Below are 15623 nucleotides of genomic sequence, written 5' to 3' on the forward strand. Positions count from 1 at the left end.
AGCAAGTCATGGCCAATGAGAGTTCTGTGGCACTTTAAAGCCTAACAAATTTAATATTTGCAGATCCTAAAGTGCCACAGAACTCTCGTTGTTTTTGCTGTATACAGACTAACACGGCTACCTCTCTGAAAGCATGTCATGGTTAGGACACAATTGTCCCCTGACCCAAACACAATAGAACATTTCCATATGCCATCAGGCTATTCAGAATTATTTAGCAGATTATATTCCGTCACAGCCAGTAGACAGGGTTGAGTGAATGGTACTATTGTGCTTTGGCTGGAAGTGTAGTATTGTAATTTATTGATCTACTTAATAAACATAAAATACAATGCAAATTGAGATTATAAATATTGTTTTAAGGTTATGATAACAAAGTTGAAAGCTCAATTCCTAAACCATGTCACATTTTTTTGTTTGTTTGTTTCTGTTTTGATTAAACAAAATGTAAACAGCATTAAGAAAGCAAATATTTAACAGTCCTAGATGCAAAAGACTAGTCAAGTGCAGTAGTGGGAAGGGGGGAAAGAGAGAACAAGGAGATCAATCTGTAACTGACTGTGAACAATCAATTGAGATAACCCACTACCTTCGGACCAGCCAAAATAAAAGCCTGCCTAAGCATGTATTTATACCTCATAGATTTATTTTTCTTTATTATTATGGTGACCTTCAAGTTGTATTAGTGAAATGTATTTACAGTACAGTTCACGTTTTTTTTATTGCCATAAGTGAAAAGGACATCACAGCAAATAAAGGCAACTAATTTCAGGAAGAAAATAACATCAGTTGGTAATCAGATCGTCAGGGCTGCATGCTGGGAAACCGGTATGCAAACTAAGTACTTCAGCCCACACTGTTCTGTTTTATGAAAGGCAGACAAGCTTTAATGGGATTTGTGCATGCTGCCCAATCAGATCACTTACTGCCTATGTTTAGAGCACTGGGTGTACATAAGAATAAATGAAATGCTGCTGTGCATGAGTGATCCCGGCACTGAGTCGATGTACGATACTATCCTTAACCAAGGGATAACTATTGCTCTTCTGGGAGAGCAACTGCTTTGAGCAGCATGCTGGGTCCCAGCTCAGGAACAGCAGGTTTTGCATAAAGCTTCAGCTGTGCCCGTGTCTGCTCCTCTGTGTTTCTACAGGGCCTCCCTAACGGGATCCTTTTTTGGTTGGTCCTTAGGCAGTACCTTAATAAACATGATTAATGATAATAAGATCCCTGCTAAGGAGAACCTCTTTTATTAGAGGAATAGGACCCATCTGCTGTCCCTGAGTCCTGGCCCAAGCACAGTTGCCTTCCCTGCTCCTCTAATCAGAGCAATGAGAGGGAAGGACTTGTGCTAAATTGACCCTAGATAGTCTCTTCCTTTATCTCCCAGGGAACTGTGATTAATAAAAGAGGGTTTTTCTGAACTTACAGGGTTTCCCGTCAGACTTTCTACAGGGCTGTATATGCTCATTTCCTCTGGCTATAGGATTTATAAAAATCTTATTTTTTACAAAATAAGAGGCAGGGCTTTTTAAAGTCAAGAAGAGCAGCTTTAGTGAATGCCTCCTGTTTGGTTGGGCTTCTCTATATAACTGACGACGCTTCTCAAAATGCCTGGTTGTATGTAGCCTGGATTCTAGAGAAAATGTTACATGGGTAAAGGCTGTGTAATGACCTGTGTGAACTCACAGTTAGGGGCCCATTCCAGTGTCTGGTGGACGAGTACCCGTGTTAAAAACCACAATGGTCAGCAACTGGTCAGATGTGAGCAAAACACCAGGGACTGAAAAAGCACAGAACTATTCTCTCAATCCTCGAAATGACCCTTCCAGGTCGGGAGTGAGGCATAATTATACATGGGTAAGGAGGAGTGAGGAACCCTGAACTCAGTGGTTAAATCTGACTGTAATAAGAAGGGGGACTCACCACACTACCCGAAAGGGAAAGGGGAGATGAGAAGGAGCACTGTTTACCAGAGCCAAGGAGAGTGGAGGAAGAGCTGAACTCCTCCCACAGCTTGTCCTGCCACCAGCCATGCTGTACCTGTTCCATGAATATAAGACATCAGTCTCCAGGGCTGTTAATTCAGTACATATCAACAGGGCTCTGCCCAGAACATGGGGATCAAATAAGACAACACCTTTCAACAGCACTAAAATGTCACTTAAAACTTGGAGAGAAAATTAAGGTAAACCAGAAATGAATTCTTCAAAAGCTACCTCTACTGTATTTGTTTCAAAGACCTGGTTTGGAATATTAAGGGGGAATATTTCATGAAAATATGCCTCTTCTACTTTGATGGTTTGTGTAGCTATTTTTTAATGTTTTCTCATGCTGAAGAAACCCATAAGTAAATTAATTGAACTAGGTACCATAATAAATTGGTAAGGCTTAAAAATCAATGCCAAATTGTTTGGGTAGGTTTCTGTCCGTGATAGTTTGACTTCATTTGGGAGAAGGAACTGTAGTGCTGGTAAACCTCCAAAATTTAAATATTCATGATAGATCTTTACCATGATTTTCAGAGATTAGTCTGCAATAAAACACTTGATCACAGATATTCCTCAGGAATCAGGGTGCTGATCTCCTAAACCGGTTTTGGTTTCAGTTATTCTCCCTTTGTCACATGGAAGGTTTTGATACATTACAGGAGAATCATCATCTTTGTTCTTCATCACTACATACTGAATGAGCTTTAAGTTGTGGGTTTGTTTCGGTTTTTTGAATGTGTTTATGAGAGGGTCATGTATGTGTTTCTTACTCCAGGTGGCTTTCTTTCCTGGACTCAATTAAAGGATACTAAATATGGTCAGAGTTTGTAGCCTAGCCTCTGCCTTTACAATAGCCTCTGTCCCATGGTAGAATTTTTTTTGACTACCTGGAGTCCACTGTTCTGTTGCTGGTGACTGTGGAGATTTCCATAACAAAGGAAAGTTTTACAAGTGAATTGAGTTCATCCCTATTAAATTCTATTTGACTTTTTCATAAAAACAAGGTTCAAGGGGATGGGGTTTTCATTACTGTGAGTATGTTTCACAGTTTAGTTTCAGCCAGCATGTGCGGTAGATCTCCATTTTGGTTTTTATACCTTTTAGATAGTCGGGTCCAGATCTCAGCTGGTGTAAATTGCATAGCTCCTTTAACCTCAGTTATTATCTATTATTTGCATTAAAGAAGTCCCTAGAGGCTTCAGCCAAGATCAGGACTCCATTGTGTCAAGCATAGAACAAACAAATAGTAAGTGACAGTCCATGGCCTGAAAAGCTTACAGTCAATGAAGCTATACTGATTAATATCAGTATAGGTCCCTGGATTATACACCAGGTTGGAATGTGGATTTTTTGTATGGAGTGATATATATTCATTGAAGATCATTTTTAAAATATACCTATTTGGGTGTGGGAGGGATTGAGAGACTCTCTTTTAAAAAAACATTTTGAGAAGAGAATATTTTAATATGGAATTTTATTCTCTAGAGAGTTGAGGATTATATCTCATCTATTACTGATCACAGCCCTGGCTTCTGTATACATGAGATATAATGAGCAGGACCCAACTTTCTCCTGTACAAGGTTTGAGTGTTAGTCTTAAGAGAGGTAGGTAACCTTCTGGTACTTGTTTTCATATTGTTATTTCAATTTGATATTGCGGAGAAGAAAGATGTGTGAGTGTGTCTATCGTTACTAATCTGTTTTTCTTTTGCCTGTTGCACTGAAACCACTTTCTAGAGGATTTAGTTTCTTTTTTCTTTTTTTCCTATTGCGAATGAATTAAAATTACATTATTCTCTCTTGATGATTTCTATAGTTGAACAGTACTAACTTTTCCCCTTAGGCAACTCATCCTGAAGAAATGCCTCAGGTTTTTTAAACAGACTTGATGATCATTCATAGTTACAAATAATAATGGTAACAATTAAAATAATTTATTATTAAACTAATGTTTAAAACGAACACTAGTGAAAGGATAACTGTATTTTGCTATGTTCTGGCTTTTAGATAGTTTACTATCTTTAAATGTTTCTTCTTTTCTTTACAAAAGGTTTTCAGTCTCTTTCAATATTTGTTCATTGTTCTTGGCTCAAGTATGTATAAATTTCATTCCAAACTACTGTGTGTATCATGGAATATGCACCAGTACTGATGCAGTGAGTGCATAAGTAACAAGTAGAAAAGGAGACAATATTCTGTCTCTGTCTGCCTGCCTGCCTCATTATGGCGCCAGTCCTGTCTCTTACTCCACAGATGTAAAAGATCTTCTGGCAGAGGAATGGCTGTGGCTCCCTGGCACCAGGTTAGACAGTTTGGGGTGGGGAGGCTGCATCCAGCATGTGTGAATTACCGCTTGGGTAACAATGGGGCTCAGCTGCGCAGAGGGGACTGAGAAAAGGCAAGGGAAAGGGTTTTGGGGGTCTGGACATTGAGGTTATGTGATTATGCAGATGCTTTGTTTCAGGGATGTGCGCAGGAATAAAAATTTGGTCACTTTTGGAGGGGCACGTCCTGTGCCCCACTGTGGTCCCAAGGCCAGAGGAGTTCGCTCTTCCCCACTTTGCAGGAGTTCTGTGACCCTGCCGATTATTGTGGGGAGCTAGTGTCCCTGCTTGTCTCCCCTTGTGCATGCCCCTGCTATGCTTCTTTCCCCAGGTGGGGCAGCTTACGGGCCACAGAGGCTAGTAGATAGGAATAGCCTCCAGTGTGCTCTGATACACTATGGCCTTGGTGGGAGGATTCCTCTCTCTCCTCATGGGTCTTTACAGTAGTCAACCAAGGCACTTGGAGTGGGTGCTAGGGAGTGGATTTCCTCCATCCAATTGGAAATTATTAGAATATTTCCCTGTATCTCTTTTGCTTTGATGGCCCCCTTGGTTTCAGATGGAAGAATTACAAATTAATTATTCTTTTCCAAAACCAACCTTCTGAGGCTAATGAAACTAGTTGAAAATTGGCAATGCAATCTCTACTTGGGCAACTAGACCAACAGAAAACAAAATTGCGCATGCCAAGGCCAGGCGAAGCTCTTGGTTGTTTGAAAGTATTCATTTTAAATTTGCTACAATTATGCTGTGTAGTAATTAAACTGTATATTTTCCTTAGACTATCAAGTAAGGTAGATTATCAATGGATATAAAAATAGTATTTAAAGTCCATCATCACAGATACAAATTTAATAGATTCATGGCATTACGGGAGGAAAGGGGATTCTCTAGAGAAATAAATAGCAGAATAATTTAAAAACAAAACCCATTTTAGCAGTGACTCTAAATATTCACTGCAAATGCTGCTGGTTTAAGTGAGTTTATAATTTCAGCTGTATCTTAACAAATGAAAGAAAGGGAGTATTTATAGATTCATAGATTTTTAAGGCTAGAATGGACTATTCTGCTCACCTTCTACATAACACAGACCATAGATTTCATCCAATGATTCCTGCATTGAGCTATCCTCAGCAGATTTCTGTCCCAACTAAGAACTGCAGGTTTTGTCCCAGGTTTTCCTTTCTCTTATTTTACTTCCTCTTCCTCAACATGCATAAGGTCAGATAGCTCTGATAAACATGTCAGGTGAAAATCTTCCACAAGTTCCTATTGATTCTAGCTGGCAATTCAATTTTGGAACAAAATACCACACATGTGGGTCTATTTATTCCTAGAGTCTACTGAAGTACCAGTATCTCTAACAGAGAACAAGTCATTATCAAAACATATAAGCAAGGCTTCCAGTTTTAATAGATTATAACCAGTAAAACTCTATCTACCTACTTACCTCTCTAGGTTACTTTTGTACCCCTTCCATCACTGTAGTTCTTGATGGCCTTCCATAATGTATATGACCACATTCACTGACCTTCTCATAACCTACTCCAGTGTCATCCTTTCTGCTCTTAGTTAATCTGCAGCTTAAGCTTCAGGGTCAGAGCTTCATTCAAACCTGGTGGGCTGTATCTGACACTGAGGTAAATAAACATTTTGGTTAATGAAGGTTCAGACCATTGAGATTTTACCATATTCTGTTAGGATGAAATACACTCTGGTGCCAAAGGCCCATACAAGACTCTCTGTACCTCCCAAGTCTCATGCTGGAATTGTGTGAGGATAGCCTCTGGCGAAGTGACTGTGTAGGGGTCCTCTGTACGTCTTGCACTCCAAAGAAAGTGCCTATGGCAGCCAGGGGTCCTGTGGTTAATACATGTATTCAGTGACCCTAGCATCTCATGCAAGTGGTACAGGCTGTTCTTCTAGCCCATAAGGAGGAATAGTGTCAGCAGGGTTGGGGAGGAGGTTGTTGCAGTCCTCTATCTTGACCTCAGTTGGGGATTTTGCTACTACCAGTCCCTCATGCATTTCAATTGAATAAAGCTCAGTTATCATAGCTTTTTGAAGGTACAATGAATTTAACTCTATGTGATCTAGGATATCAGTCTCGCCTTCTATTTTGAACCAGTTGTTCAGTTCACCCTTGAGATGTGCTATAAACATTGTTTATAAGAACTATAAAGAAGAGCTGCCCATCAATCTCCTACTGATCTTGCTGAGAAACAGTAACATTAGACACCCAAGCCTCTTTGAATTCTGCAGTGAACACTTGGTCCTGCTGGTAAAGAATTGCAGAAAGCTACTGCATATAATCAGAGTCCTGTGATTTTGGCCCTGAAGTAGCATTTAATCATCTCTTTATAATAGAATAGTCAGTTACCCTGACACAGAAATAAATACGGATGTCACCTCAACTAAGTGCATTATTTCCACTCCAATCATACTGTTAAATATTCATTTCCTTATAGGGAAAAAGAATAGAATTGATGCGGTCATAGTTTCCTTTGCTGTAAATATGTTGATTCTCCAAAGAGGAACACCTGGCAGAACAGCTGCTGCATTGTTAAACTCTGGATGGGGATATAATTTCACAAAACAGAACCCTCCTGAAAGGGTAGCTGGTCTTTACATTATCCTCACAACAGCTAGGCTGCCTGTTAGCAGGTGGCACTTTCACCTTGTTCCAAAACAGTCATTACACACCGGGTAGGTTCAATAACTCATTCCTTTCCCAGAGACTGGCTTTATTAACATAAAATAAGCAACATCAGCAGCAGATTCACATGACTATGATGTAGCCATGGTGGCACACCGAATGGACGTCTATCCTGAATGGTCCCTTATCAGTCTTCTTCCATTGACAAGAGAGAGTATGGAAGAATTTGGGCTTTTTAAATCCCTCAAAATTGCATCTTCCAGTCTCATTCGTTATCTGCCTTGTGCTCTGCTTTCTTCAGTCTCAGCTCTATAATGCTTCTGTAAAAGTGTGCCTTCTTCTGCACATTAGACATGACCCCACCAGTGCAGTCATCTTGTTCATAACTGGTACAAAAATCTCAATTGCCAGGATTGTCTATATATCGCCTTATGTGTGACAAAAACAAGCCAACAGATTTAAAGAACGTTCTGTTACTTTTTACTCTGAAAACTGTTTAGTTTCCTATCCACATCTGTTTTCAGTGGCCATGTGTGACCGTGGTCCCTGGAGGGACCACACTGAGAATGCTTACTCAGGGCACACTGCAAAGAATAGGGCAGACAATCCCCAAAACTGGTGTTTTATTTTATATTTAAATTCACCAAGCCAGTAACAAAACACCTTCTGTGGTGCCTTACTGGTTATCAAGATGACAAAATACATTTTCCCTTTAAGCAGTCCAGCCTTTGGCTCTCACCCAGACAGCCAAGTCTAATATAGTGAGAGTTACTAAAAACCTTATTCACCATATATAGAGTTCTACCAACCCAAGCGATCGGACACATTACCCACCAAGTCAAAGAATATTTCAGATCTTTCTCAAATACGTGCTTGCAGCCAATTCTTATTATCTAAAGATTTACTTTGTTTTTAACACAATTTTTAACTATCAAGCTAGTAACCATGAGCCAGACAGACAGTTCAAAAGCTGCCTGAACCTTGGAGGCAAATCAATTAGAAACTTGCATTAATCTGATAATAAATACATATAATCAACACCAATAATAACAATTTAATGTCATATTATCAGCAGGATCCTGAGAATTGTGCATCAACAAACTTCAATGGCTACAAGAAAAACTACTGGCAGTTACAGTAAGAAAATCAGTGATCAGCTATTTATGCCTAGAGATCCTTATTCTACAATGGTAGCCAGCATGGATATATAAAGATGACTCTGCTCAACAGAAGAATGAATTTGACAAGGATATATAACACACACAAACAAATTCAGAACAGATGGATGCTGAATGTATATTCTAGTAGACTCCTAAAGAGGATTCACTTCAAGTCTTTTTAAAGAGGCTTACTTTAAAAATGAGTTTGGAAAGAATTACTTGAAGAATGTGGCAAGCAGTAGGGAAGGGTGGCTGAAAAACAGAAAATAAAGATTAGCTTCCAAAGGAATAAAGGAAGGAGAAAACTTAGGGACTCTCTAGATGAAGAGGATGAAATATAACATACTGTAAAATAACTGAAACAATTAACTTCTCCGAATAGGATGATGAATAATGCAATAAACCTCCCCCATTATAAATTGTATAGATTATTATTAAACATGTATATAGTACTATAAATGAAGACCGCACCAAAGTACTATTACAGATAAGACATGGTCCCTTCCCCAAAGAATGTACTCATTATGTTTTACAAGTGTGCAAGGCACTGTACAAAACATAAAATACCTGGCTTGAAGAGTTTCCAATCAAAGGGTAGATTAACATTTCCCTGAAGACATAATTCAGCACACAATATTAGACACAGCATTTACATTTAGACATACTATTATAACAAGATGGGAAGAGTAAGAAGCAAAGGAGTAGGAGCTAGTGTTGGGAAGGGGAAGGTTAGGGGCCAGAAAAAGGGGGAGGATTGGAAGAGGGTGATGAGAAGTAGAGGTGGGTAAGGGCGAAGAAGCAAAGTCAAAGTGCACATTAATCAGTGAAATAAAGTACAGAAATCACAAGGCAAGAGAATGAGAAGTTTTCTAATTTTAATTTAAAATAATTAAGGGTAATATCACCCCACCATTGTAAAACACAAGGGTGGAGGGTTGTGGATGTGGAGGAAAGAACTCAATGAAGATCCACTCAAACTGTGAGTGGCTCATCTCCCAAACTGTTCCGGCGGGAGAGACAGGCACACAGTACAGCCCACTGTTCTGGTGATTAAAGTAGATTGAAAAAGGAGGAGGAGGAGCTGTCACCATACCCACCTAGGAGACAGGGGAGTGCTGCTGACCCCAAGAGGGATGGAGCAGGGGGAGATTCTTCCTGCTTTCTCTTATCTATGCTTTGAACATCCCCCAAAAGCATCAGGTCACCTAGGATTTGCCCAGATTTCAGAGATGACATGTACTCACAAAGGTGCTATGCCTTTGGCTCTGGGATACTCTGACCTCCTTCTGTCTCACTGGCAGCATGTATCCAATGTAGCTATGCTGCCTAGATTTCTTCTGACATCTTATGCCATGCGAGGAAGGCCCAACTTTTGACCACCCTGTGGACACCAAGTCCCCACTTTTTTTTCCTTTTCCTCAATAGAGAGCAGAGAACTCTGTGCAAAGACACACACACAAAGACCCTGCAGATGCAAAATCAGGGCCTATATGAGGTAGGTAAAATAAATGATCAAATCTAGGGCTGGGAGTGAGATGATTTCATAGATATAAAAAGTGATGGAGATGTTACTAGGTTATTGAATTCATAATGGATCAAGACCCTATAATAATGTATAGTGTCCTGGAAGAGCCAACATTAGGAAAAAGGAGAAAATCCTCCCACACTTCAAAGAAGAACTTCACTTTCCTCTTCCTCCAGGTTGCCATCATGTTCCAGCAGCCCAGGAACAATGTGAGCCCAGGGGAACCCTCATGGAATTCCACAATGGCTCCCTACTGCGTCAGCTTATCAAGATAAAAAAGTGAGATCCTGGACTGAGGATGATGTGGCATTTTTGTGATGAGCAAAAGCATCTGAGGCCTGCAAAGAACAATGAACCAAACAAAGGTGGAGGAACGATATTGAGATTTAAACCAATGATAATTCCATTTTTGCCCAATTGACAAAATCTTTCACAGAATTCCATTATGCAAATATATTTGCCACATCATTAAATGGATGGACGCATTTCCCCTGTGATTTTTTGCAGTTAGAATTTGGACAGCGGTAGGTATCTCCTCAGAATCATAGTGGGATTTTTCCTGCATATTATAGATGATGATTCATAATGGGCTCTTTCAGTGTCAGCTGCTGAGAGATGCTTATGCATTCAGATCCTTTTGTCTGCTTAACTCCCATTGAAGTGTATTAGGTTCTTGCTGCTTCTCCAGTTCCCTTCTGCTTGTTATACAGTCTGTTCTTCCATAATTGGCATTACCTAGCTGCTTCCAGGAGGAAGTATCCTCCAGGATAGAGTGCAGCCTCCTGTAGACTGAGAGGTATGCAAAGTCTGTAAGTGTCAACAATAACAGAGGCTCTTGTGGCCTATGTCAGAGGCATAGGGCTAGGGTGTATTTAAAAAAAATAATAAAAAACAAATAAAATAAAATAAAATCAGAACTAAAAAAAACATTAATTGACTTTAAAAAAAAATGTATTCAATGTTGCTAGTTTTTTATTTTCTTCCTGTTCTATAGTCTTACATTTTTAATGGCTATTTTGTGCTTGTTTCTTTAATAAGTTTTCTAATTGTTAATAGAATTTCAGATTTCATAGATTCATCAGTTATAAACCCAGAAGAGACCACTGTAATCTAGTCTGACCTCCTATGTAACACACACCCTCCTAGCACTTCCCCAAAATAATTTCTATTTGAATTAGAGTATATTTTATAGAAAAAATCCAGTCTTGATTTAAAAATTGCCAGTGGTGGAAAATCTACCAGAACCCTTAATAATTTGTTCCCAGGATTAATTATTCTGATGTCTTCTGAAATTTCTTAATATTCCAAGTTTTATTACAAATTAACATGTGAGCCAGAGATTTCCTCAGCCAGTTCTTTCAGGATTCTGGAATGGAAGTTATCTGGGCCTGCTGTTTATCATCCTCTTTAGTTTCTAATGGACTAGAAAGGACTTCAAAATCCTCATGTGATACAAGTCTATTATCCTGCTCTTTTCCAAATACAGAACAGAGTTATTTATTGAACACTTCTACCATTTCTGCATTAAGAATTTTACCATCTCCATCTAGTAATGGGCCAAAGGGTACCTTGGGCCAGTGCCAGGGCCAAGGTTGATGTAGAGATTTTTTTTCTATTAAAAAGTTTCACACTTAAAATACACACCCATACTGAAAAAGCCAAATTCAAGGCTTTATTAAAATCTTTATCACGAAAACCATACAAACTCAAACACTAAATTTATAGCAAATAGCCCGTGCTATATTTGCAACCTACACCGCCTTCCTATGTATTGAACTTCGACAAGTCAAGAAGGCTGAAATGCTCCACCAGGCTATCCTGGTCCATCAGGGTCTGAAGTCAGTGGGACTTGTGCTCATAAGTCACATAGGTGCCTAAATGTAATTTTACTTTAGGTTCTTATTTTTGAAAATGTGTATTAAAAATGTTTACAATAACTTTGTCACTTCAAAAAAAAAAAACCTGCTTCAGTGTAAACACTGAAAAGTTATTTAGACTTTCACCACATTAACAAATAATTTATGTCACTAAGAGAATGTTTTTTAGTGAAAAACAACTTTAGCCCCTGATACTACGAACATTTATGCTGATGCTGCAAAACATGCTTAACTTTAAGCACCAGTAGGCCCACTGGAGTCAAAGAGACTATTTTTGCGAGTAAAGTTACATATCTGCTTAAGTGTTTGCAGGTCAGGGCCTTAATTTTCAATATTTGTGGTTCTTGCTTATAACAGTATTGTATAATTAAAATATGATACTCTACCAGTAGTATGCAGTATTGTTGTAGTCGTATTGGTTGCAGGCTATTAGCGAGACAAAGTGAGTGAGGTAGTATCTTTTATTGGATCAACTTCTGTTGGTGAGAGAGACAAGCTTTTGAGCTTGCACAGAGCTCTTCTTCAGGTCTGGGAAATTAAGGCCTGGTCTACACTAGCAATTATGCCAGCAAAACTTTTGTTGCTCAGGGGTGTGAGAAAGATATACCCCCCTACCCCACCCGAGCAACATAAACTTTGCCAGCATAAGCGCTTGTATGGACAGCACTATGTTGGCGGGAGATGCTCTCCTGCCCATGTAGCTACTGATGCTCGTTTAGGTGGTTTTATTAAGTTGGCAGGAGAGCTCTCTCCCATTGACATAACACGGTTACACAAGCACTTATGCCAGCAAAATTTATGTCGCTCAGGGGTATGTTTTTTCACACTCCTGAACAACAAAGGTTTTGCCATCATAAGTGCTCGTGTAGACAAGACCTGACTCAGTGTCATTGCTGAATACAAGATTTGAATAGATAACATATATTTCAAGGGACCATTCAAGATGAAGTGGCCCGATAACACCCAACCAGACATGGGGAGGAAAGGAAGGGCAGAAGAAGCAGCTGAGGTGGTTGTTAGTGGAGTCATTGGATTTATGGTTTATCACAACAGTCTGTACCCACTAACTACCCCCTCATCTTCTTCCTTTCCTCTCTGTGACTAGAGGGGTGTTAATGGGCCACTTCATCTTGAATGGTCCTTTGAAATATGTGTTAAGTATTTATGCTGAACTATCCACTCAAATCTTGTATTTAGCAGGGCCACTTTGGGTATGCCTACACTGCAATGAAAAACCCACAGCTGACCTGTACCTGCTGATTCAGGATCCTGGGATCAGGCTGCGCGGCTGTTTCACTGCAGTGTAGACTTCTGGGCTCAGCTGGAGCCCGGGCTCCAGGACCTTATGAAGTGAGAGGGTTCCAGAGCCTGGGCTCCATCCAGCCCAAGCCGGAAGTCTATGCTGCAATGAAACTGCCTCACAGCCCAAGCCCCAGGAGCTGGAGTCAGCTGGCATGGTCTAGCAAACTGCAGATGTGCAGCTGCAATGTAGACATGCATCGAGTTAGCTTCCCGAAAAAGAACTCTGTGTAAGCTCTGTATAAGAAGTTGATCCAATAAAAGAGATTACCTCACCCACCTTGTATCTGTGAACAGAGTGGCATTTAATAAGAATAATCAATAATAATACCTAGCATTTCTCTTCAGTCAATCTCCAAGAATTTTACAAAGAACTTATCTACACTACAGATGCTGCAACAGCACAGCGACAGATCTGCAGCTGTGCTGCTGTAGCACTGTAGTGTAGACACTTCCTACAGTGACAAAAGGGGTTTTTCTGTTGCAATAGTTAATCCACCCCTTCAAGAGGCAGTAGCTGGGTTGATGGAAGAATTCATCCATTGACCTAGCCACATCTTCACTGGGAATTATGTCAACCTAACTACAGTGCTCATGGATGTACATTTTTCACACCTCTGAGTGATGTAGTTAGACCAATCTAATTTTTCAGTATAAATAAGGTTATAGAAGGTCAGTATCATTATTCCTAGTTTTACAAATGAGGATTCTGTGGCTTGTAGTGTTGAAGTGACTTGCCCAAGGTCACCCAGCAAGCTAGCAATTAACCACTTCAGTTGCCTTTGTATACATATTTCTGAAAGACAATGACCATATGGTCATATCAGTGCTGCAGATGAAATTCACTGGTGCACAACTGTCATGCTGAAATAAATAGTAAGTTCAGAGAGTTCACAAATCTACTGGTCAGGGGGAGACAGCCCACACTGAGGCAAGGTAAGTTTTTGTTTTTGTGTTTTTTCCTGAATGCATTTTAAGTGATCTTTCATGGATGCATGTTCATTTTGGGGCATCAGGGGTTAACGAAAAACAAAATCAATATTCAACTTAGCAACTAAAACGAAGAGGAACCCAAAAAGCAGTGAGCATTTAAGATGATTGGAATGGAGAAAATGGAATTAACTTGGCAGAGAGATACTGCTGTACTTAAGTGTTTTAATAATTTACTTTCTCCTGTGATTAACCAACTTTATGCTTTTAAAATAATCACATCATTGAAATTGTCAAGCTTCAGAAGCAAAAGACTAGTCAAATGAAGCAGTGGGAGTGGAGAAAGAACAAAGAAATCTGTAACTGACTGTGATCAATTAATTATAAATTCCACTGCAGTCGGACCAGCCAGAAGATATATTCATCACACCAAATATATATAGCCCTGAAATTGTTATATTTTTAAGTTATGGTAGTTTTTCAAATGGCCAAGTTAGACAATAGCATCTTTATACCATTCATTTCAAACATAAAATCATAAATATTTTTACAAATGTACATTATTTTCTTTTCTTGTGGATTCCTACGTTTGAGATTACTGGCACTGCTGCATTGTGGGTAAGTTATATGCAAATAAGCACACCATTCTACAAATTACGATTGCAAAAGATAGGCAGTGGGGATGTCTTTAAATTCAGTGAAGCAATCTAATTTCAATTATATTGACACTGAAGGGTCATTAATTGCCCCCAGAACGTCTGAAAATAATACAGTTTTATCTAACAAGTGAAAACATGGTTTAGATCAATCATTTGTGGATTGACACTGCTTTAGGTTTGCACATCTGTATTCAGAAGACATCCGGGGGCATGCCCATATGATGTATCTTTTAACACAGCAAATTCCTTTGTTTATACAGAGCAGGAGAAGCATAGGGGAAGCTTTTCCCCAGTAACTGCTTACTGCTATGCAAGTGATCAGCATTTGAACTGAGTGAGGAGGAGGGGGGAAGGAAGTAATGTCTCTGGCTCGGATGGAATTCATCTCCTCTCTGGCTATTGGAAAACCATTCCTGTCAGGCATAACTTCCCTCTCTGGCTAATAAAAATGCTTCAAAACAGCAATTTTAAAATGTATTTATTTATTTTTCTTCTGAAGTGAGCCAAGTTGCAGCAAATGTCAGGTATATTCAAAGTGTTCTTTTATTCCCCCCCCCCAAAATCTGTTGCCTAATGTTTAGTCCTTCAGCCGTTGAACATTACTCAGTTTGATCCCTCTTGCTGTGGTGCAAATCCTTCTGTTTATCATTCTCTATAGTGCTTCCAGAAAACACAACTCTGACTGTTAGTGATGGGTGAATGTTGACAGGATCTGCTAAACCCCAAAGTATTTTAACTCTTTCTTAAATTAAACTTTATGGTAGATGCAAGCTCAAATCAAAACAAAGCTGTTGGTTTTATGCAAACCTCCTATTTATTTAAAAAAAAAAAAGGGGGGGGGGAGCTAGATTCTGATATCAGTTACATCAGAGTATATCTGCAGAATCTCCACAGATTTCTGTGGAGTTATTTTAGATTTTTACACCAGTGTAACAGAGATCAGAATTTAACCCAAAATGTTTGAGATATTTCTTTAAGCATCTGAAAAGACAGTCTGCTCCTTGGAGTCCTCATCTCTTCTTGGTGCTGAATAAGTTCAAAGCAGCTCATATAAACCTGCCTTTTACACTTGAAAAGAAAACAAAAATATATTCAAGAGAAGAAGTGGTGCACTTTGTGTATAGGCTTATCTAGATAAATCCCTCTCCCTGTCAGATGCTTGTTTCAGGATCTAATAAAGATACCAAGTGCCCTGAACTCTC

The 15623-nt window shown here is 39.3% G+C and overlaps 1 long non-coding RNA gene across 1 annotated transcript; it reads left to right on the forward strand.

Moving 5' to 3' along the window:
- The first annotated feature begins 1630 nt into the window (after positions 1 to 1630).
- On the forward strand, positions 1631 to 10765 carry LOC137154668 (uncharacterized). The gene is made up of 2 exons (XR_010920269.1): positions 1631 to 2188; positions 9833 to 10765. It is a non-coding gene; the product is annotated as an uncharacterized lncRNA (long non-coding RNA).
- Positions 10766 to 15623: the final 4858 nt, after the last annotated feature.

This window comes from Emydura macquarii, unplaced genomic scaffold (genome assembly GCF_026122565.2).
Source record: "Emydura macquarii macquarii isolate MOO-44397 ecotype Brisbane River unplaced genomic scaffold, CSIRO-AGI_Emac_v2 contig_1263, whole genome shotgun sequence".
Taxonomy (NCBI): Eukaryota; Metazoa; Chordata; order Testudines; family Chelidae; genus Emydura; species Emydura macquarii.